Below are 21714 nucleotides of genomic sequence, written 5' to 3'. Positions count from 1 at the left end.
TGCTGAAGAGGGGCATCAGACACTGAGCCCGGTAATCGTTTTGGGTATAAAATTACTGCACACAGATAAATCCTAGAAACAGCTGCCTAGAATATTGTTTATATTGGAAAGTATGCTTTGAGGTCATTACTCAGGATTTTATAGGCCATTTCTTGGCTGAGCCCCAGCATGGCTTATGGCTTTGCAAAGAGGCAACGTCGCAGTTTATGAATGACAGATGGCTTTTATCACACCTCTGCATTGTCGCTTATGGTGATAGGGCCGTGGCGAGGCCCTGTGGCCGTGGGCACCTGAGCGGGTGCCGCGGGCACAGCCTGCAGGTCTGGCCTTGAGTAGGGGTCCCTGGACCACACTGACTGAGGTTCATTTCCCACTCTGTTTTCCTGCCGGTCACGTCACTGCAGCAAAAGCAACTGTTGGTGCCCCTGTATCTGGGCACAGCCCTGGCTCAGGCCAGTCTCCACAGGGATTGGTTGCCCCCCACCCTGAGGGCCCCGCACCGAAGCCTTTGTCCTTTCTCCTCCATCCTCTGCCCCATGGCCACCTGTGTGGACCTCCCTGGCCAATCCTTTCTCCTTGTCAGTTCTTGTCTTTCTTTTTTTTTTTCTCTTCCCACAATCCAGGCCTGGCATATAGGGGCAGCATCTGTGTGCACTGCTCTCTATAGCCCAGTGCGGGGGGGGGCTCACACTAACTATGGCTCAGATCTGCCTCAGCCCTGCTTTCATTGCAACAGAATTATTATTATTTTATTTATTTATTTGTTAGAGAGCACAAGCAGGATGAGCGGCAGGCAGATGAGAGGGAGAAGCAGACTGCCCGCTGGGCAGGGAGCCTGATGCAGGGCTCAATCCCAGGACCCTGGGATCATGACCTGAGCCAAAGGTAGACACTTAACTGACTGAGCCACCCAGGTGTCCTGCAACAGAATTATTTTTATTTCTCAATCTGGGAGAAATCATTGCATTTGGCCAAAACAGGCATGACTTATGTTTTTAAAATCAGCTCTTCTCAAAAACTAATTAAAGAAATGATGGATGCGCACAGTCTGGGCCGTTTAGATGACTGGGGAGAGCATCAGGAAGAAGCCCAGGGACCAGGGGCTAATCCAGGGCTGAGACTGTTGTTTTTCCAACAGGTCACAGGGCAGTGAGTCAAGAAGCAGAGATAGGATGAGTCAAGACCACAGCCCAGAAATTGCAGTGAGACATTGGCTGTTCTGGTGACCCAGGTGACCCTGTCCTTAGAGGAACAGGGGGTAGGGGGCCTGGGAGGCTGCGGGGCTGGGGGGGGGGCGGGAGGAGGGAGGAGGGGGGTGGGGACAGAGGGCAAGGTGGGGAGGGGGAGGAGGAAGAGGTCAGGGGGAAGGAGGGAAGGGGATGGGGAGGTGGGGAGTAGGGTGGGGACAGGGGGCTGTGTCTATCTGGAGGATGTCAGGGATGCCCAGGTGCTGCTCCTTCCCTGAGACTCACAGCCAGCAGGTGTGGGCAGGGTAAAACAAAGATATCCCGTGAACACTTACATGCCGCATTCATTCTGGAGGGTGGGTGGACCCACTCACCCTCACAAAGCCCCGCGTTTCCCATGGCATTGAGCTGTGATCCCTCAGCTTTGAACAAGAGCAAAGTCAAGTGTTAGGAATGGAAGAGAGTTCTTGGGCCCCATGGCTGCTCCTGAGAGGACAGGGGTATAGAGGTGGGAGCCAAGGCCCGGCTTACAGCATTCCAGGAGCGTCTGGCTGCCCCTCACTCAGGAGCCGTGCAGCCAGCTGGCCAAGCTGTTGAGCGGCCTCTGCCAGAGTGTCCCATCTGTAGTGGGATGGCAAGCACTCCCACCAAGCTCGTGTCCTGAGGCCCTGACGTCCGGGGCTGTGGCAGGGCCAGCAGAGCCTGAGGCACTTGGCTCTCAGCCCAGGCTCCCCCTCCCACTGTGTCACCCAGGCAGCTCAGGGAGACCATTGGGCAACCCCATGTGGTCTGTGGGGCCCAGTACTGTCAAGCCTCTGCTAGAAACAGGGAAGCTGCTGACCTCCGAGGTCAGGGATGACCAGCCCAGACTCTGCACCCAGGCCTCCCGTGGGCCCTACTCTGTTCATTTCAGGGTGGACCCTGATGGCCAGGAGCACCAGGAGCTCAGGCCATCCTTCCCCCCAGAGTTTCCCTGCCCCAGGGGCTGGGCTCTCCTCAAGGGAAGGCTGAGAAAGTCTCCAAGCGGGGAGGGTCCACACCTGCTTTCACCTCTGCAAGGCTGTGAGGCCCAGGGGGACCATGAGCCTCTAGCCCATTAACCCCAATCCTCACTTGTGCCTGGCCACATGGGCAGAGCCCGGGTTGCCCCAGGCCAGGCTAGGCCAAATCGAGGGCCGTGTGGGGAGAGCAGAGCCAGGGGACCCCTCTCATTCTCACTGACCACTGCAGAGCTGTGGAGCCTCTCTGTGGTCCCCACCTGTGAAGGTGCTGGCTGGAACCGGGAAGCCTGCCTCACTAGCAGCCACCTTGGTCTGAGATTTCCAGAGTTGACGAAGACAACAGCAGTATAAGGAGAGCAGAGGGCCCCTAACTCAAACTGGGGGGTCAGGGCAGGCTTCTTGGGGGAAGGAACACTGAGATAGTCCTGATGGATGAGGTAGGATGGGGGCCGGAGGGAGCAGGGAGAGCTGTGTGAGGGGCACCGATTGGGGGTGTGTGTGGAGGAGAATAGAGGCAGCAGGGAGCTGAGCAGGGGGCTGGACCAGGGAGCGGCCATGAGGTGGAGGGGAGAGTAAGTCAGGTAGTTCCTGGCGGAGACTCTTCAGGTGGGCGTGGGGGGGATGGGCCCTTGGCAAGAGCTGGCTGTTGCGTCGAGACCAGGAACTTGAAACGGAAGGGGCCTGCCGGGCGCCCTCCACCCCTGTCTTCTCTCTGTGGCGTCCAGCCCTCGTCCATTAACGCGTCCAGTGAACTCTGCTTTTCGTGGGGCTGCAGTGTCCCTGTGTTTCACCCGTGCAGTGGAACCGTCGTGACCTCTGCAGCAGGTGACTCGTACACTTCCCCCAAGTGTGACTCAACGGATGTAAGGTTCATGCAGAAGGCGGTCTAAAAGTGGATGGGTAATTGCTGCCTCTGCTTCCTGTGATGATTTTGTAAGACCACGCCACACTCACTTCTTCACAGAAAACAGCGAGGAAGTGTGTACAGAGTGCAAACGGGAGCCTTTTGAGGGCCCTGGAGAGTGAACAGCAGCCGCAGATCCGGGGGAGTTGTATGAAGAGACTTCTCCTTTCGGCCTCGAGATGGGCCACGGGCAGTGGTGGTGCGGGAGGCATCTGTGGGGCAAACGGGACTTTGCCACCTGGAGAACGAGAACAGTAGGACTGCGGGGAGCTTGGCCACTGCAGGGCATGGGGATTCCAGAAGGGGAAGAAATGTACAGGGAGCCCGCACGCCTGCCTGCCCACCCTTCTGACTGAGCGGACCACATGTGCAGAGCATTCCGGAAGCAACCAGCCAAGGACAAGACCCAAGCTGAGGCTGGAGCTGCAGCCCTGGGGAGCTGAGTTAGCTCAGCTTACATCACTACCAGCTGAACCAAACAAGACACATCACTGGCAAAAAATAACAGAATCCTTAAACCAATAATACATTATATGCTAATTAATTGAATTTAAATTAAAAAAAAACAACAACCAGAATCCAGAATCTCCTCCAGACCACATTCATAATGTGGACACAACTCAAAATTACTACCCAATATGCAAAAGAATGAGTAAATGGGACACATTCCTCAGAGAAAGGAACATGAATGGAGAGAGAACCCAGGAGGCCGCAGGTGTTGAGACAGCAGATGGGGCTTGCACTTCTTGTACCGTGAAGCTAGGTGACTAGGTGCAGAGACATTTAGCGTTATGTCCTCTGCATAACTGACACTTTAGGAGCTGCACGATGACCTTCTTTATCCCTGGCTGTGCTCATTTCTCTGAAATCTACTTTATCTCCTAAGAATACAGTGAGTCCAGCTCTTTCGTCTGGTGTTAGTGGTAGATTTTTTCAATCTCTTTACTTTTATATGTGTTTTTATATTTAAAGTGGATGTGAGGTAGGCAGCACATAGTTGAGTCTTGCTTTCTTATTCAATCTGACAAATTATACCTCTTGATTGGCGTTTGTAGAGCATTTTCATCGAATGCTACTGTTGATAAGAGTCAGCCTTAAATCTGTGATCTTGCTATTTGTTTTTTACTGTCCATCTGGTTTTCATTTACCTTTTCCTCTTAATCTGCCTTCTTTTGGATAATTTGAGTATTTTTTATGATTCCATTTAATCACATTTTTGCTGGTTCCCTATAACTCTGTGTGTGTGTGTGTGTGTGTGTGTGTGTGTGCATGTTCACATGCGTGCTTTAGGGTTTGTAGTGCACGTTTTTGTTTTTTTTTTAAGATTTTATTTATTTATTTGACAGAGAGAGACGCAGAGAGAGAGGGAACACAAGCAGGGGGAGTGGGAGAGGGAGAAGCAGGCTTCCCGCTGAGCAGGGAGTCCGACATGGGGCTCGATCCCAGGACCCTGGGACCATGACCTGAGCCGAAGGCAGACGCTTAACGACTGAGTCACCCAGGCGCCCCTGTAGTGCACGGTTTTAACTTCATCCATCTTCAAATAACATCACAGTCCTTCATGACAGTTTAGTAACCTCACAGCAGTATGGCTCCATCCCCCATCCAGTCTTCATGGTGGTGTTGCCCTGTCCACCCCTTTCTTTATATCAGGTCTCCATGTGGTGTCATCTTCTTTCTGCCTGAAGGACTTCCTTAACATCTCTTAGTGCTGATATGCTGGAGATGATGAATTATTGTAGCTTCTGTAGGTCTGAGAAAGTTGATGTTTTACCTTCTTTACGCCATTCGTTGCTCGGTATAGAATCATGAATTAGTAGTTTTCTCTCTCAGTGCTTTAAGGGCCTTGTTCCACTCTCCTCCATTGCCCTATCTCCAATAAGGAATCTGCCCTCCTCCTTCCCTCTGTTCCTCTGTATGTAGCATGTCTCTTTATCTGATTGTAAGATTATCTTGTTATCACCCTATTTAGGCAATTTAATTATGATATGCCTTCTTCAGGCTTCTTGGGCTTAGGGTTCATTAAGCATCTTGGATATACAGATATTCAGTCATGATTTCTTCAAATATTTGGTCCTGTTTTCTTCTTTTCCTTCTCTTTCTGGGACTCTGATGACATGTATTTTAGGCCATTTGAAGTCATCCCCCAGTTAACTTTCTGCTCATTTTTTTCAGTCTGTTTTCTCTCCATATTTCATTTTGGATGGTTTCTGTTAAATGTCTTCAAGTTCATTAACCTTTTCTTTCTCAATGCCTGATCTGCTCTTAATCTCATTGGTGAATTTTCATCACAGACATCTAGGATTTGTCCCTGAAAGTCTGATTTGGGTCTTTTTCATTTCTTCCCTGTCTCTACTGAACATCATCAGTGTCCTCACTAGCTTCTTGAGCACACAGAATACAATGACAGTAACAACATTCTATATTTGTCCATGAATTACTTCATCTGTGCCATTTGTGGGTCAGTTTCAACTGACTGATTTTTCTTATCACATGATGTGTTTTCCTGCTTTTTTTGTATACCGGGTGATTTCCCTTTAGCTGTTAGACACTGTGTATTTTTCCTTGTTGGCTCCTGGATAGTTTTGTATTTCTAAAACTATTCTTGAGCTTTATTTCCGGGATAGAGTTGTGTGACTTTGAAATAACTTGACATAGTTATATTTGATTTTAAGCATTGTGAGTTGGGATCTGAGTCACTTTCAGTCTCAGGCTGATCATGCTCTACTCCTGAGGTAATGCCATTCTGAATACTCCACACAGTCTCCTCTGGGTTATGAGGCTTTCCTGAGCCACATGTGACCCGGTTGGAACACAAGCCATTCCTTGTTCTGCGTGAGCTCCAAGGGTTATTTCTTCTAATTCTTGTTTGGTTTTTTATTCTGTACCTTTGGGTAGTTCCCTTACATTTGCACATGGGTCAGTGTTCAGTTGAGGACTCAATGGGACCCACCAAGAATCTGTGAAGCTCTTTCCCTCCTGTCACAGTTCTCTCTTCTCTGGTGGTCTTCCAGGTAAGTGTGAGTCACATCAGCCTTCCAGGACTCCCAGGGCCATCTCTTCACCCAGGGAGACCACCAGCTTCTCCCCCCTGTGCTAAAGCCCGAAATCTCTCTCTGCAGGCAGCAGTGCCAGCACAGGGCTCACCTTGTCAGCTGCGTGTCCCAAGGATCACTGTCCTGTGCTGCCCGAGGCCCACTGTCTGAAAACTACTGTTGTATACCTCGCCACCCCCCGAGTTTTAGTTTTATAGACAGAAGGGCGAATTTTTCCCTGTTAACTTCATTTTGGCTGAAAACAGAAGTATTAAACAAAGAATTTAAAGCAGTTGTCATAAATATCCTCAATGGAGACAAATAACCATGCTTGCAAAAAATGAAAAGTAGGAAATCTTGGCAGAAAAATCAGAACAGTTGAAAAAAATTTAGAATTCAACAATACAATACCAAATTCACTACATGGATTGACAGCTACATAGAGATGACAGTGTAAATAATGAACTTGAATAGAACAGCAGAAATGGTCTAATGTGAAAACAGAAGGGGAAAAGGTGGGTAAATAACAGAGTTTCAGGCACTCTTAATAAGATCAAACTCTAATATACATGTGGTTGGCTTCAAAGGAGGAAAGGACAGGGAGGATGGTAGACAAAAATATTTGAAGAAATAGTGGCTGGAACCACCCAGATGATGGAAGGCAGATATTTGCAAATATAAGGTAGCTAGTACCAAGCAGAATAAAGACAATCGTACAGAGATGCATCAGAATCAAACAGATGGTTACCAACTCCAAAAAGCAAATATCGAAAGCAACAAGAGGAAAAGTGACACTGTACATAGAAGGGATAATGATTTGATCAATAGCCAACATCTTATCAGACTCTATGGGGATCAGAAGAGAATGAGACACCAATGTTAAAGTGTAGAAAACAAACAAAAAGACCTTTCAATCCAGAACCCTATATCTCCTATGTCCCTTATGTCCCCCTATGTCCCCTATAGCCCCATATGTCTCCTATATCCTCTATGTCCCCTATATCTCCTATGTCCCCTATATCCCCTATGTCCCCTGTATCCCCTATGTCCCTCTAAATCCCCCTATATCCCTTATATCTCCTATGTCCCCTATGTCCTCATATGTCCCCATATACCCCCTATTTCCCATATGTCCCCTTCTGTCCCCCTATGACCCCCATATCCCTTATGTCCCCTGTTTCCCTATGTCCCATATATTCCTGTATATCCCCCCATATCCAGCAAACATATCCTTTAAGAGTGACTGTTGCAGTATAGCTTTTTTCTGGATTTTAGAAAGCTTAGAGAAATTATCACCAAAAAACTCTACAATAGAAGATGCTAAAGGAAGCTCTTTGGGATGAAGGACATTATAGCAGAAAAAGGAAACGTAGATCCTCAGAATGGAATAAGTAGCCTCAGAAATGGTAAATATATAGGTAAATGTAAAAGGCTACTCATTTTATTTTGCTTGCTCCTCAACTTTTGTATAATACACATAACAAAGTCAAAACTATAATATCATTGAGGGTGTGGAGGGATGAACAGGTGAAGTACAGGATCTTTAGGGCACCGAATGCTTCCGAAAGCAGCATTATACAGACCAATCTCAAGGAGCTTTTCCTCTTTATTTTCTTCTAATAATGTTATGGTTTCAGGTCTTAAATTTAAGCTTTTAATCCATTTTGAGTTGATTTTTACATAGGGAGTGAGTTAAGGGTCCAATTTCATTCTTTTGTGTGTGGAAAACCAGTTTTCCCAACACTTTATTGAAGAGAGTATTCTTTCCCCATTGTGTGTTCTTGCACCTTTGTCAAAGGTCACTTTACCATATGCAAGGAGTTATTTTTGAGCTCTCTACTCTACTCCATTGGTCTATGTGTCTGTTTTTATGCCAGTGCCATGCTGTTTTGATTACTGTAGCTTTGTAGTGCATTTTAAATCAGGTAGTGTGAAGCCTCCAACTTTATTCTTTTTGTTCAAGATTGCTGAACAGCCTCTGCTTGTAACTCCTATCCTGACATCTTGATTAATATTTATTTTAAGTGTTAGTGGACCAAGGTTTTCTTTCTCTTTTTAAAGATTTTATTTATTTGAGAGAGTGAGTGAGAGAGAGAGAGAGCACAAGCCGGGGGGAGAGGCAGAGGGAGAGGGAGAAGCAGACTCCCCACTGAGCAGGGAGCCTGATGCAGGACTCGATCCCAGGATCCTGGGATCATGACCTGAGCCAAAGGCAGATGCCCAACCGACTGAGCCACCCAGGTGCCCCCAAGTTTTTCAGTTAAAAGGCAAAGGTTGTCAGGATGGATATAAAAACAGGACGTAGGATGAAAACATGACAATGAGTGGTTTTCCTCATTAGAACATTAAAATCCTCTCAGTAATAGACCATTTTGTAGCATCCTATGTGTTCCCACTCTCCTAATGTTATTACTGAGTCTGAATAACTTTGAGGGGGAAATTGTCTCATAAAAATGCCAAGCGGGGGACCCATTTTAAAAGATGTTATGAAGGTAACTCCAGGGCTTACATTGAACAAGGACCCAGCGCCCGTGTCCCAGACACTAGCTGAGGTCTTCCTGCCAGGAGCATGGCCCTTGGAGGGAGGGGCGGTAGCCACCACACAGAATCTGAGCACCGCCAATGACAGGCAGCTGCCTGAGGATACAGGGACAAGCCAAAGCTGCTCACTGAGACTGGGCCAAACCCTGGGCGAGGCCTCAGGAGCATGGAGTACTCCTGCATTACGCCGTAGACCAACACACCTCACCGTGAGTTCCAGTAGGAAATCATGAGAGAAAGAGAAGATGCTGAGCAGGGAAAGCACGACCTACGGAGCTTCTGCTCCTACTCTGGCCACAGGCTTGGTGACGGGTTTCCAACAAGCCCCTTCTCTTCATCGCCAGGTTTCCTCACCTTTAGAGAAATGAGCTGGGTGCATTCACATCATGGGTGAGGTGCCTACCTGAGGGAGGTAGGCCTTCTTCTTCCCTGCCTACAGTGCATCTGCAAGACCCTAGTGCCACAGGTCACCCCCTGCCCAGCTTCCCTTTAGAAAGAGCTTCAGATGCACACCACTGGCTTGGGGTCCTTCGCCGATACAGTTATAATGGGCTCTCAGCATTTACTGAGGGAAAATGGGAGGCAGGGTAGTTGGTTACAGTGGCAATGGCACCACACCAGGGAAGGCGGGGCACATTCACTGTCCTTTAGCTCCTCCACGTTCATCAGGGGGAGAGTGAATGTGGCTTGTTCTACCCAATCACGGTGCAAAATGTATAATTTCTCCCAAAGAGATTTGAGTTTAATGAGAGGCTAGATCATAGGAGAGGGTCATTATTTAGATAGTATGCACGTGTCAGGTTAATTTTAAATCAACCTTTAGGTCAATCTGTCTTAATTATTTCATTAACTGCTTTTGACTGGCAATTTCAATAATTATATTAGCATAACACTTGGCAATGTAATTGCTTTTTGGATCCTGTTCGTTGTGATGCCGGAATCAGCTTCTGGGCTCTTTCCCTGTGCTTGTGTTAAGTGCGTGCGTGTGTGTGCGTGCGCGTGCGTGCAGGTGCATTGAGGGTGCTTTTTCCTGATTATTTTTTTTTTTTTTTTTTTAAAGATTTTATTTATTTATTTGAGAGAGAGAATGAGAGAGAGAGAGAGAGCACATGAGAGGGGTGAGGGTCATAGGGAGAAGCAGGCTCCCTGCCGAGCAGGGAGCCCGATGCGGGACTCGATCCAGGGACTCCAGGATCATGACCTGAGCCGAAGGCAGTCGCTTAACCAACTGAGCCACCCAGGCGCCCGCTTTTTCCTGATTATTAATGAATGCATTTTCATGGGGCGTATTGACATCAGGGAGCCCTGCCTTTATTTAAAAAATGTTTTTTAAAGAAAATTGTAAATTTTGAATATTTTTAGATTTAGAGAAAATAGTGACAGTAATTTCTCATGTACTTCACATCCAGGCTCCTCTATTATTAATTTCTTACTTTAGTATGGCCTATTTGTCACAATTAATTAACCAATATTGATACACTATTATTAACTAAAGTCCACACTTTATTCAGATTTCCTTACTTTTTCCTTAATGTCATTTTTCTGTCCCAGGATCCCATCCAAAATACCACCTTCCATTAGTCATCACATCTCCTTAGAGGTCTCTTGGCTGTGACAGATTCTCAGACTCTTCCCAGTTTTTGGTGATCCTCACAGTTTTAAGGAGGATGGTCAGGTATTCTGATTGTACCTCAGTCAGAATTTGTCTGATGTTCTTCTTAGGATTATGCTGGGTGTGGGTTTTGGGGAGGCAGACCACAGAAGTGAAACAGCATTCTCACTGCGCCCTGTCAGGGTCCACGCTATCAACATGACTTGTCATTCTAGACATGACCTTGGCCACTTGGCAGAGGTCGTGTCTGTCTGATTTCTCCACTGTAAAGTTATTTATCCTCCCCTTTTATACTGTACTCTTTGAAAGGCAGTCATTATACAACACCTTTATTTTTTTAAAGAGCTTTATTGAGTTATAATTCACATTCCACACAATTCATCCATTTCCCATTTGAAGTGCACAATTCAGTGGTTTTTAGTGCACTCACAGATAAGTGCAACAATCACCACAGACAATTTTAGAACATTTTCTTCACCTCAAAAGGAGACTCCAGACCTTTTAGCTGCTCCCTGCCCCCAGTAAACCCTTCCCCCAAACCCTAAGCAACCACTAATCTACGTTTTGTGTCCACAGATTTGTCCGTTCTAGATATTTCGTCTAAATGCAGACATGTAATACATGTCTTCTGCGATGGGCCTCTTCCGCTGAGCATGGTGTTTTAAGGTCTGTCCACGTTGTAGTAGGTGCAAGCCCTTCACTCCTCTTTCCTTTCCTTCTTTCTTTCTTTAAGTACTTAATTCCTTTTGAGGGCCAAGTAATATTCTACTATGTGGCTGTATCCATTCATCAGTTCATAGATATTGAGTTGCTTTTATTTCTCAGCTTCATGGAGAGTGCTGCTAGAAACATCTGTGTGTGGGTCGTTACCGGAACACGGGCTTTCACTGCTCTTGGGCACCTACTGAAGAGCGGAATAGCAGGGTCGTACGGTGGCTCCGTCGTAGCGCCGTTGTTTTCCACAGCAGCCGCACCAGTGTCCTGTCCCACCAGCCGTGTAGGAGGGCTCCGACGTCTCCGTCCTCGCCAACATCAACGACATCCTCTTGTTGTAAGAGTAGCCATTTCACTTCAGAGTGTGAAGATGTAGTTCAGCCTAGTTTTGATTTGCATTTCCCTAATAACTAACAAGGTTCAGCATCTTTTCATGTGCTGTTGGCCCTTTGTATATCTTCTTTCAAGAAATGCCTGTTCAAAACCTTTTTCCGGTTTTAAATTGGGTTACTTGCTTTTTGTTCGCGAGTTGTGTCTCTTATGCATTCTGGATACAAGTCCCTTATCAGGTATTTGATTTGCTAATATTTTCTCCCTTTCTATGGGTTGTCTTTTTGCTTTATTGATGGTACTGGTTGCAGCGTGAAAGATTTTAATTCTGATACAGTGTGATTTTTCTATTTTTTTCTTTTATTACGTGTGATTTTGGTGTCACGTCTAAGAACTCATTGCCTAACTCAAGGCTGTGAAGACTTCCTCTACATTTTCTTCCCAGAGTGGTTTCTGTTCTTGTCTACCAAGATGGTGTGCTACACTGATTGAATTTTGGATGTAGAATCAATCATGCATTTCTAGGGTAAATCTTGCTGGGTCCTTGTATACACCCTTCTTGTCTGTTGCTAGATTTGGTTTGCTAGTGTTCTGTGGAAGGTTTTTGCATCTATGTGCTTCGGGGATTTGGTTTGCAGTTTTCTTGTAAAGTCTATCATCTCAAAGTATTTTCTAATTTCCTTCATGATTTCTTCTCTGATCCATTTGGTTAAATAGGAATATGTTGTTAGATTTCCACATTTTTGTGAATGTGTAGGTTTCCTTCAGTTATCGATGTCTACTTTAATTCTCTTGTGGATGTACAGCCTACTTGGTATGACTGCGATCCCTTTGAATGTACTGAGACTTGTTTCGTTGCCTAACATGTGGTTTGTCTTGCCGAGTGTGCCCTGTGTGCTTGAGAAGACTGTGCGTTCCTCTGTTGGCCGAGGGCTCTGCAGTCGCACACAGGCTAAGGTGGCTTATAGTGTTGTTCAGATCCTGTATTTCCTTTGGATCCTCAGCCTAGTTCCTCTGTCGAGTGGAAGTGTGTCATTGAAGTCCACAGTTACTGTGCCTTTTTCATCAGACTTAGAATCTGTGTCTGAGCTCCTTGATGGAAAAATACTTAATTGGCTCTCAAGCTAATGGCCTCCCTTCCCTCATCTGATGCCTGACGTCTACTGAGGAGAAGCTTAAAACGTGCTGGGCACTGCCTCATGCTTTAGATTTGCTTCTAGAATTTGCACTCTATACCTGAGGAAACAGACCTACAGAGGACCTGGGAAAATTGCTCCAAGACACCTGGCTGGTTCAGAGCTAGATTCTAAGGCACCCGAGTCTAGAATTTCTGCTCAGCACCACATTTCTAGATGTCCTCTTGGGGTACCTAGATGGTATCATGAATGTCCCCACACCAGGAGAAGACGGCAGTCAGTTGGAATGTTGACCCATTTCTAAGCTGCTGTGTAAGGAATCCCAGAAGTCAATGCCAGTAGAAAAATAAAAAGGGATTTTTATTGTTTTGAATCCTTCCCAGGTTTGGGTCTGCACACGGCCAAGACGCAGGCCACATTTCTCCACTCAGCTCACCTTCTGGACCACAGGTCCTTGGGGCTCCAGGTGCCTTTCCTCCCCGGATCACAGGTCCAGATGGGGGCCCGGGGAGGAAGGGGCAAGGTAAGAAGCAGCTCTCACTAACGGCAGGATCCTGCCTTGAGCCAGAGGCACCACCTGGACCTCCTGGGAATGGTAAGGGGCCAGGCAGACAGGGGTGTGGGTGGTCCCTGAGCCCCATGCCCCAATAGGAGCAGTCTTCCTAGAAAGAGAGGTGACCGATGTGCAGAATGTCCCCATGCTGGAGCCGCAGGCACAACATTTATCATCCTGGCTTCGTGTCAGGACTAGGAGAGAAGGCAGGGGGCACTTAATTGAGCCTGGCCTGGCCCACAGTAATCCACTTTGTAAATAGATTCCCCACCCAGTGTATTGATGAGAGAAAAGAGGTCTGCCGCAGACCCGATGTTTGTGTCTCCCTAAATTCAAATCTTGAGACCCAATCCTTAGTGTGATGCTGTTGGGAGGTGAGGCCTTTGGAGTGATTAGGTCATGGGGTGGAGCTTAGCACTTTTATAAAAGAGGCCTCAGAAAGCACCCTCACCCCTTCCACCGCACCAGGTGACACACGAGGAGTCACCGTCTGCGAACTTCACCCGCCGCCAAGCCTGCCGGTTCCTTGATCTTGGATATCCAGCCTCCAGACTGCGGTAAATAAATGTCTGTTGTTTGTAAACCACCCAGGCTGTGATGTTCTGTTCCAGCAGCCTGAGTGGACTCAGTTGAGTTCCCCATCAAGTTTGGGGATAACTTATTACATAGACATATGGGGTGGCTGAGCCATCTATTACTTGGAGAGTTTTGGAATTCTAATAAGAAAAAGCACCCATCATGATGTGTCCATTCTCCTGCCCAGGAGCATGGAGCCCGTGGTCTGTTGATTGCTCAGTGAACAACAGCTCTGAGTGTGTGCCCAGGCAGTTTACAGACAAGACAACCGAGGCTCAGTTGAGCTCACATCCCTTGGCTAAGCAGTCATGATGAGGGCAGGTCAGCTCCCTGGTCTGGGTCATGATCATGTGTGTCTATGTCACTGGCCCTCTCCACCTGGGAGCAATCCTATCCTCCCTCCCACCCTAACTGACCCTGCTCAAGCCTCTCGCTCCACGCAGTCCTCCTGATGCATCCTTGACCCTCTGTCTCTCCTTTTGGTACCCAGAGCATGGCTCTCATTCTGAGCAGCCTGAAGTTGCTCCTGATTCCCGCCCCTAACCACCCTGTGACAGGTACCAGGGTCTGGCTTCCCTGTGGTTCCCTCAGTGGTGCAGGGCTTGGAAGACAGATGAGTAGAGACAACAGGTGGCAGCCTCAAGCCGAGGTGGCCCGCACCCAGGTCCCGGAGGACAGGCTGGTAGAGCGTAGCCCTTCAGCTTCTTTGGGTCTGGGGAGAGGGAAGGGGTGACAGAGCACACCATTTGGGGCCCTTTGGCCTGACAAACAGAGGCAGGATCCCATGGAGCAGATGAAGGTGCGCTGTCTGAGGCTGGCTAGTGGCAGCTTCCCGACTCCATCTTCCTGGGTCAGCAGTGGGGACCGACTTGATTGGATGCAGATGATGGAGTGTTCACCAAGCAGGCGCTGGTCCCAACAAATGTCAAAGCCCTTTTGCTGAGCCTTATGCAGTGGCTACGTTGAAAACCGGAGGTGCCCTTATGCCCACCTTTTCGGGGCCTCTGTAGTAGGGCCCAAGGGATGCTGAACGGTAAAGGACCATCTCTCACTGGAGAGGTTCCTAATGCATTTATTGATTGCCTATGACGGTTACCCAGGGCCTTTAATCCCCAAACGGGAGCCTCAGCACATTCTGCAGAAGGCAAGCATCTGCAGCCCATGGGGTCAAGTGGCCTGCCCAGCGGTGGGCGAGTCCGGAGTGCCACCACGTCCCCTCTTGGAGAATCGGGAAGGGCATGGACGCCCAGCAATGTCTGTGCTCATGGAGCACCACCCTGCCGGCTTTGTCCTCCAGGAGCCTGGGAAGCCCCAGCCTGGGATTATGACCACAGGAGCTCTGTGGGTCTTGTTGACCAGGGCAACTTTAGCAGCCCATGGTCACTTCACTACAGGACACGATGGGCCTTCCCCAGTGGGACTTCCTGCCCCATGAATGGAAAGCCAGAGGAGAGGGGATGGGCGCGAGACCCCGACAGCGAGCCTGTCCATCCAGTCTGGGACCAGCCTGGAGCCCCACGCAGGAGAGTTTTTGCTGACCTGATCTTAGGACATGCCCACGCCTCCCACTCATGTGCGTGCTGCCCACGCCTTTCAGGTTCATTTGAAAATCGCCTCTAGAACACTGTGGGGAAATCAAGGGCTGCAGTGTCAGGGACACAAGCAGTCTCTGCCCACATCCTTTGTGGGGTCTTCCCCTCAAACTGGCATAGGAACATGGGTAGGGTGATGTCCCTCCCTCCTAGGCATGCCCCATACCCCTGGCCTGAGGGGCAGGGCCACTTCTGAGTTACGTGCCCCAGGACAGGACAGGGACCTGGGGCTGGCTGTAGGTTCTGGTCACTGCAGGTGCAGCTGACATGCCTCTGCCCCTGGAGCCTTCCCACTGATCTCCGCTTCACCTCCACCCCTCCCCAAGGGTGACCACCATCCTAGATGTGGTGTCTTTAAAGAGGAAGCCTATTTGATGCTATTAAAATACGTACATAATATAAAGATTGGTTTTCAAACCTTATCATTCTGTAGCAGCTTTTTTTTTTTTTTTTTACTTATTACATTTAAAAAAAAAATCTGTGGTAAAAAACTCACATAACATAAAATTTTCTCTTAGCCTTTTTGAAATGAACAGTTCTGGGGCATTGAGCACATTCTCTTGGGGCCACATGTGGGATGGTCCTGCTGGGTGGCCAGAGGCATCCCCTGCCCTGGGGTCTATCAGTGAGAACCCCCTAAATGAAATTAATGCCCCTTTTGTACAAACAGACCTCTTCAGCCTAGCATCTTCTGCCTGTATTTGCCAAAGATGGGCATTCAGGATCTTCATCTGTAATGACTTGCTTGGGGCACCCTTTATGGTCATGGTTCTGTGGAGTTTGATCAGTAGAACTCTGGAGCGTGCAGACAAACTGCAGAAAGCTGCAAGTTCTCACTCCCTTCCTCCCGCAGCGAGCCCAGTCAGGCGAGGGAGTGAAAATGCATGACTTAATTCGACTTTGTTAGTGTCCTGCTGGCTACCAGAGCTACCCTCTGTATTGTTGCTTCAAATACCAGGTTAAATTCCAGGGCTGAGGTTGAAAGTGAAAGGGGTTTGCAGTAAACAGTTCATTAAGAAGCACTTCCAGCCTGTGTGTGGAGAGGGGCTTTCTGGGGGAGGGGTTTTCAATTGAACTAGGGACGAGGATTATGCTGTGGGCCCACAACCATTAACTCAGACACCTCTTCTCTCTTCCTCATTTACTTTGGGGTCTCGCCCAGGGCCTGGGGACGCGTGCCTGGACACCCTCTCCCTGGGGACCTGCTCCCAAGGCTACCCTGTGTAGCAGGTGCTGTGTATCCCACCTAAGAGAGGAGGAGGAGCGGCTGGAAATGGCAGAGCTAGATGTCAGGCTCTTCTGAGCCATAGAAGGCGGGGCGCAGGGGAGGAAGGAAAGGAAGGGATAGTGCTATGGACCTTCCTGCCTGAGCGACAGTGGAGGAGGCCCTGAGTGGGTGGACTGGGCTGTGACACTGTCCTGGAGGACAGAGGGTGCCTGAGGGAGGGGAGCTGCTGTTGCTGATGGACTCCCAGGCCCGCTGAGGAGCTGGGGAGAAGACAGGTGGGGCAGACGCTACATCTTGCATGAAACAGGTTGCTCATTGCCCAGGCCTGGGACCTGCTCCTTCCTCTAAAACAGAGAAGATTCTGGTTTCAACCCAAGGTGAAGCTCCCCAGAACTGAATTCCCGGCTGGGGAGGTAGAATCGTCCTCCAAAGGGAAAATAGTGTGGCTCTGGGAGCAGATGCTCCATGTGAGGGCCCCCGGGTCTGCCCTCTGGCTCCCCACCCTCACCCACTCCCCTGGGCTCACAAATGTGGGGCCCGGTGTCTCCACACTCATGGAGAAGGGGCCTAACTGGGTCTGGAGTGGAAAATCCTCCCACCAGCAGCTTTGTCACACAGACAAAGACCCAGATGCACAACACACAGACCTGCACACAGATACACAGGTACACACATGCACACACACAGACGCACACATGCACACAGAGACACAGACGCACACACGCACACACATGTTAGACACACAGACACGCGTGCATATATATACAGAAAGACACACATATACAGAAAGACACACATACCTCTCTTCAGCTTGGGGCCCACAGCCTCCTACCCTGACCTTGTCAGTGGAAGGAAAAAGAAAAACCACCAAAGTCTGGCATCCATGGCATGGAGCTGATTGCCCCCGGAAGAAAGGGCTTCTCATGTTTATTCTTTGGATTACAGTGGATTGAAATCAATCCAACCCCACTCTGGAATCATTCTGGAGAATTTCACATCTCCCAAGACATTAGGCCCTGCCCAGTTTGGATGTCTGGGCTGGGAGCCCTTTGTCCTTCTCCAAGGATCTTTTTGGATCCGACTGCCCTGTTCTCCTGTGGGGTTTTCCTTCCTACAAGAACAGAGAAATCACTAGGTGTGAGAAAAGAAATAGAGCCCTGACTTCACAACATATGCAGAATCAGCTCCACATGGATCCAGGGCTTAAAATCAGAGGTGTTCTTAAAAACTTTGCCTGCAAAGTGTCAGTGAATTATTTGGGACCTTGGAGTAGGCATTTCGTAAATATGCTATAAAGAGCTCTAACTATAAAATAAGAGGCTAATACTTCCAAATACACTAAAAACCTGTCAATGAAAAATCACCATAACGAAAGTGAGGGGAGATTAAAGACGAGACACTCACAGCAGGAGCAGCAGATGTGAGCCCATGGCTGTGTGTCCGTCTGGGGAGCCATCAGTCACCCCTCTCCTCCTGGCTGTCTGGGCGTTAGGCAGAGAGGGCTTTGCAGGGGTCCGTTCCTTGCAGGCCCTGAGAGACCCTGGGACCCGCCTCCTCACAGCTCCTCCCTGTGTCCTCGACTGCCCTTCCCAGGACCTGACCCAGCTAGAGACAGGCAGGTGGGTGAGTCAGGCTGCGGGTCTGAGTTGTGGGCGCCTGTGTTCCCAGCCATGGGGGTGGGCGGGGGCAGGAAGTGGCTCTGAGTCAGAGGTCCTGTGGTGCTCGTTTTCCAAGACACTGACCTCCCTGTGGCCCCAACAGTAGGCCAGACAGAGGAGGGCCTGAGCTGTGGTTTCTGACTGTCCCGTGAGCAAGTAGACACAGACACAGGCAGACGGACACACAGGCACACACAGGACAGAGACACAGACACACACAGACACACAGACACACACAGACACACAGACACATGCAGAGGCACACATGCCCTTGGCCAGAGGCAGCTACAGCCTCCACTGGGTGGAACCCGCAGAACAAGGCCAGAGATGGGCCTTGGGAGCTCTGGGGCAGCAGGTAGGAGTCGTTTCCTCTGTAGCCCCAGAGCGCATATGTCCAGCTGCCCCTCTCCTGGGGGCCTCCTGCCCCCTCTCCAGGTCCCACTCGGACCTCTGCTCCCAAAAAGCAAATGAGGGCTCCTGCTGGACTTGTCAGTGGCCAGTTTCCATCAGCAATGGAGAGGGGAGGACCGAAGTGCTAGTCTACAAGAAGGTGACCTCAGGGGGACTTGGAGCAGCAGGACAGGGCCTCTGGGAGGCAGCAGAGTCTGCCATAGGCCCGGTACAGGGCCTGGGTCAGAACCCCAAGGATTGTGGAGATTCTGCATCAGGCATATGGAAAGTTCTTGAGCGGACAGGGGGCTCAGAAGGAAACACCGGAGAGCAGACCCCTGCTCCCTGCCCATTGCTCCCACAGGCCGTGTGGGGCTGACGGTGTCTGAGCCCGGTCCCGGGAGACCCTCCAGGGTTCGGGTCAGCAGAGCCAGTGTTTGGCCACCCTTTGACGAGCACAGACTCCTCCCCACAGCAAAACAAAAGCACCTCCTTGGTGGTGGTTGGGGGGGGGACCCAAACTTTGCAGTCCACTCCATGTGCTGCTGGGTCTCATTCTCTGTGTATTTGAGGGAAATAAATAATTGGCTGTATTTGCCTCTTTTATCTCCCAAGACATCAAGGGCCAGCCAATCCCACCAAGGCTTTTGTAGGAAGAATCTGGTTCCTCGGTCCAGGCTGATGTGGAGACCCCAGTGGAACCAGTGGCACCCAGGGACTGACCCCTCCTCAGGTGACCTCGCTGCTGTCCTGGGACTCTGAGGGTCCATGGACAGGGTGGTGGCTTTGGCGGGACCCAGCTGGCCTTCTCGGTGGCATCCTGCCTTGCTTGCCTGAGGTGCCAAGTCTGAGCTTGGGGCCTGGACAGTCACACCTGACCCAGGCAGGCCAAGGGCCCTGATGCTTCCCCTGGTGTCCACAGCTCTGGGTTTGCAGGGCAGAGCTGTACAGCTCATGGGGAGAAGAAGCGGCTGATGCGCTGACTCACCAGGTCTCCAGTCTGTGGGCTGCTGCAGCCAAGAAGAGGCAGACCAGCCTTACCCATGTGGGAAGAGCCTGGAGGCTGGGGCGCTCCGTGGAGTTACGAGCTTCAGGCTGAGGGCCCAGCCTCTAGACCAGGCACCAGAGAGGCTGGAGCGGCTGTCTGAACTCAGGGCAGCAGGGTCACAGCCCTGCCCCCTCCCACCGCATCCTGCTGCAGGTCCAGCACCAGGCAAGGGAGGGCCCCTGCTCAGACCCACAGCTGACCCCAGCCCAGGCTTCAGATGCTGAGAGCTCTCAGCTCCTCTCATCAGGGACGAGGTGGGGACACCCGAATCCCATCCCAGGATAAGCTACAAAGCAAACAAGAGAGCAGAATGAGCCAATCAGAAAGGCAGGGATCATCAGATACGGTATAATCTCCAGGCAACCTGGCTTAAGATTTAATCCGAGTTTCCTCCTCCTTACCCACCAGCCACGGCTCACCCCTTTGCTCTGCCTTCTTTTCAAGCAGTTGGGCTGGGTGCCTTGGGAAACAAGTATGTCAGCAGAAAGCAAGGACAAAGGAAAAGCTTCTTGGATTTTGATGTAAAAGCTCAGGTCCTCTGTAGGATAAAATCAGAGAAGGATTTGGGAGGAAATATGCTAAGTGAGAGCCAGGCCTGCTCTGGAGGACCTCATGGGGTCTGCAGCAGGGGCTCTCCTGGCTGGGCTGCCCTTCCTGCAGGCTGGGGTGCTGCTGCCCTCCCCCCACACTCTGACACATGCACGCACTGCATGCTTGCACCAGGCAGAGGAAGGACAGACCCTTCTGCCTCTGTACCGTGATGGCACTGACTACAGCCAGCTAACAAGTATGCACGGGCCTCTCCAGCGGGCTGCTCCAGGACCAGAGCTGGGAGACTGGCCACACAGCAGGAGACCACGCGGTCAGGTGTATTCAAAACACCAGCCTTGCTCTCTCCACAGTGAAGGCCTTTGCTTTGCGGGCTGACACAGACAACTGGGGTTCTACCCTCTGGCTGGAAAGACCACCAAGGCTCCTGGGGGACACTTTCCTTCTAATGGTCACTCACAGGGGTCTGTTGGGAGGGAGCCATTTCTTCCCAAGCAGTCAGTCCATAGTCTTGACCTTTCACTGGCTGTGGGATGGTGGGCAGGTGATCCTCTCATGTGTAGGGCCAGGTCCCCCTGAGCAGAGGTGTCTGATGATAGTTGAGCTCGCACTTTGAGCAAAGTGCTTGGCCACCCGGACCACCGGGTGAGGCCTTCTTGTCAGTAACAAGGGGCATCTGCTGCCTAGGGCAGGAGCAGGACTCTGAGAGAGTTTGGGGGCTTTACCACGATCCCTGCATGACCTGAGAGTCTGGTGTAGATAAACACACTAAGTGAACAAACGAGGAACTAAGGAACACATGAGCAAGCCCACTTCTCCTGGAAACCAAACTTGGAACGGGCAGTTTACATTTCCTAGGGGCTATGACAGACCCCATCTTCTGGTTCCCCATCCGTGAGTGCCTGGGGAGACCCTCCCTGCTCTAGTCCCTCCAGATGCAGCTCACCTGGCTGTGGGTAGGGACGGGGAGGGCTCGGGAGGGAGGGTCCCAACTACCCACCACGCTTGCTTCACCCGAAGGGGCTGTTGGGGGCCCGCTTAGCCGGCACAGCTGGTGGGGGGCCGGTCACTGGGCTGCAGGGGCTAGCACTCACACTTGGCCTGCTGCTGGTCAGAGGCCCATGGGTCAGAGGGCGGAGCACAAGGCTGTTGGAATGGCGCTGGACTGCCCAATTCAGGCTCCTCCCTCATTGTCACATGGCCGTGGCCATGAGTGCTGTGGTCCGAATTGCTCTTTCCCTCTGTGGGTGACGCTTTCGACCGTGTTTCCCCAGCATGTGTGGTGGGAGGAGACAGCCACAGCTGCCTCAGGAAGGAGCCAGACCAGCCTTCCCTAGGTGGGAGGAGCCCGGAGGCTGGGGTGCTCCTTGGAGTTGGGCACTTTAGGCTGAGGGCCCAGCCAGGGCAGCGCAGACAGGAACCCTCTTAGTGGCTCAGCCACTTACCGCTTGGAGCCCGAGTCTCCACCGGAGCTCCTCTCCCAGTGCCTCTGTGGGCTGGTGACACTGCCACTTGCTGAGGGTGGCCCGTCCCTCGGTTTTCACAAAGTCCTAGGGAGTTGGCATTAGCCATGCTGCCTGGACAGGCTGGTGTAGTCGGGGACCCTGTGGTGGGTGAACAGCAGAGCTGGGACCCCCAGCCTCTGGTTTTGACCACTCTG

General features: G+C 50.5%; 1 long non-coding RNA gene across 5 annotated transcripts in view; it reads left to right on the top strand.

Annotated features, from left to right (window-relative positions):
* The window catches only part of LOC144382194 (uncharacterized), a 40885-nt gene extending 21594 nt beyond the window's left edge, over window positions 1-19291 (top strand). For 3 of the 5 annotated variants that reach the window (XR_013448629.1, XR_013448633.1, XR_013448630.1), the window contains 3 exons: window positions 1139-1231; window positions 12844-13570; window positions 19073-19291. This is a non-coding gene — a long non-coding RNA (uncharacterized LOC144382194). Of the gene's footprint in view, window positions 1-1138; window positions 1232-3152; window positions 4046-12843; window positions 13571-19072 lie in introns of those variants that run through there. The other 2 variants (XR_013448628.1, XR_013448632.1) reach the window with 2 other exon arrangements.
* The last annotated feature ends 2423 nt before the right edge of the window (window positions 19292-21714 follow it).

This window comes from Halichoerus grypus, chromosome 6 (genome assembly GCF_964656455.1).
Source record: "Halichoerus grypus chromosome 6, mHalGry1.hap1.1, whole genome shotgun sequence".
NCBI lineage: Eukaryota > Metazoa > Chordata > Mammalia > Carnivora > Phocidae > Halichoerus > Halichoerus grypus.
The sequence above is the reverse complement of the archived record's forward strand: the minus strand, read 5'-3'. Positions and strand labels throughout refer to the sequence as shown.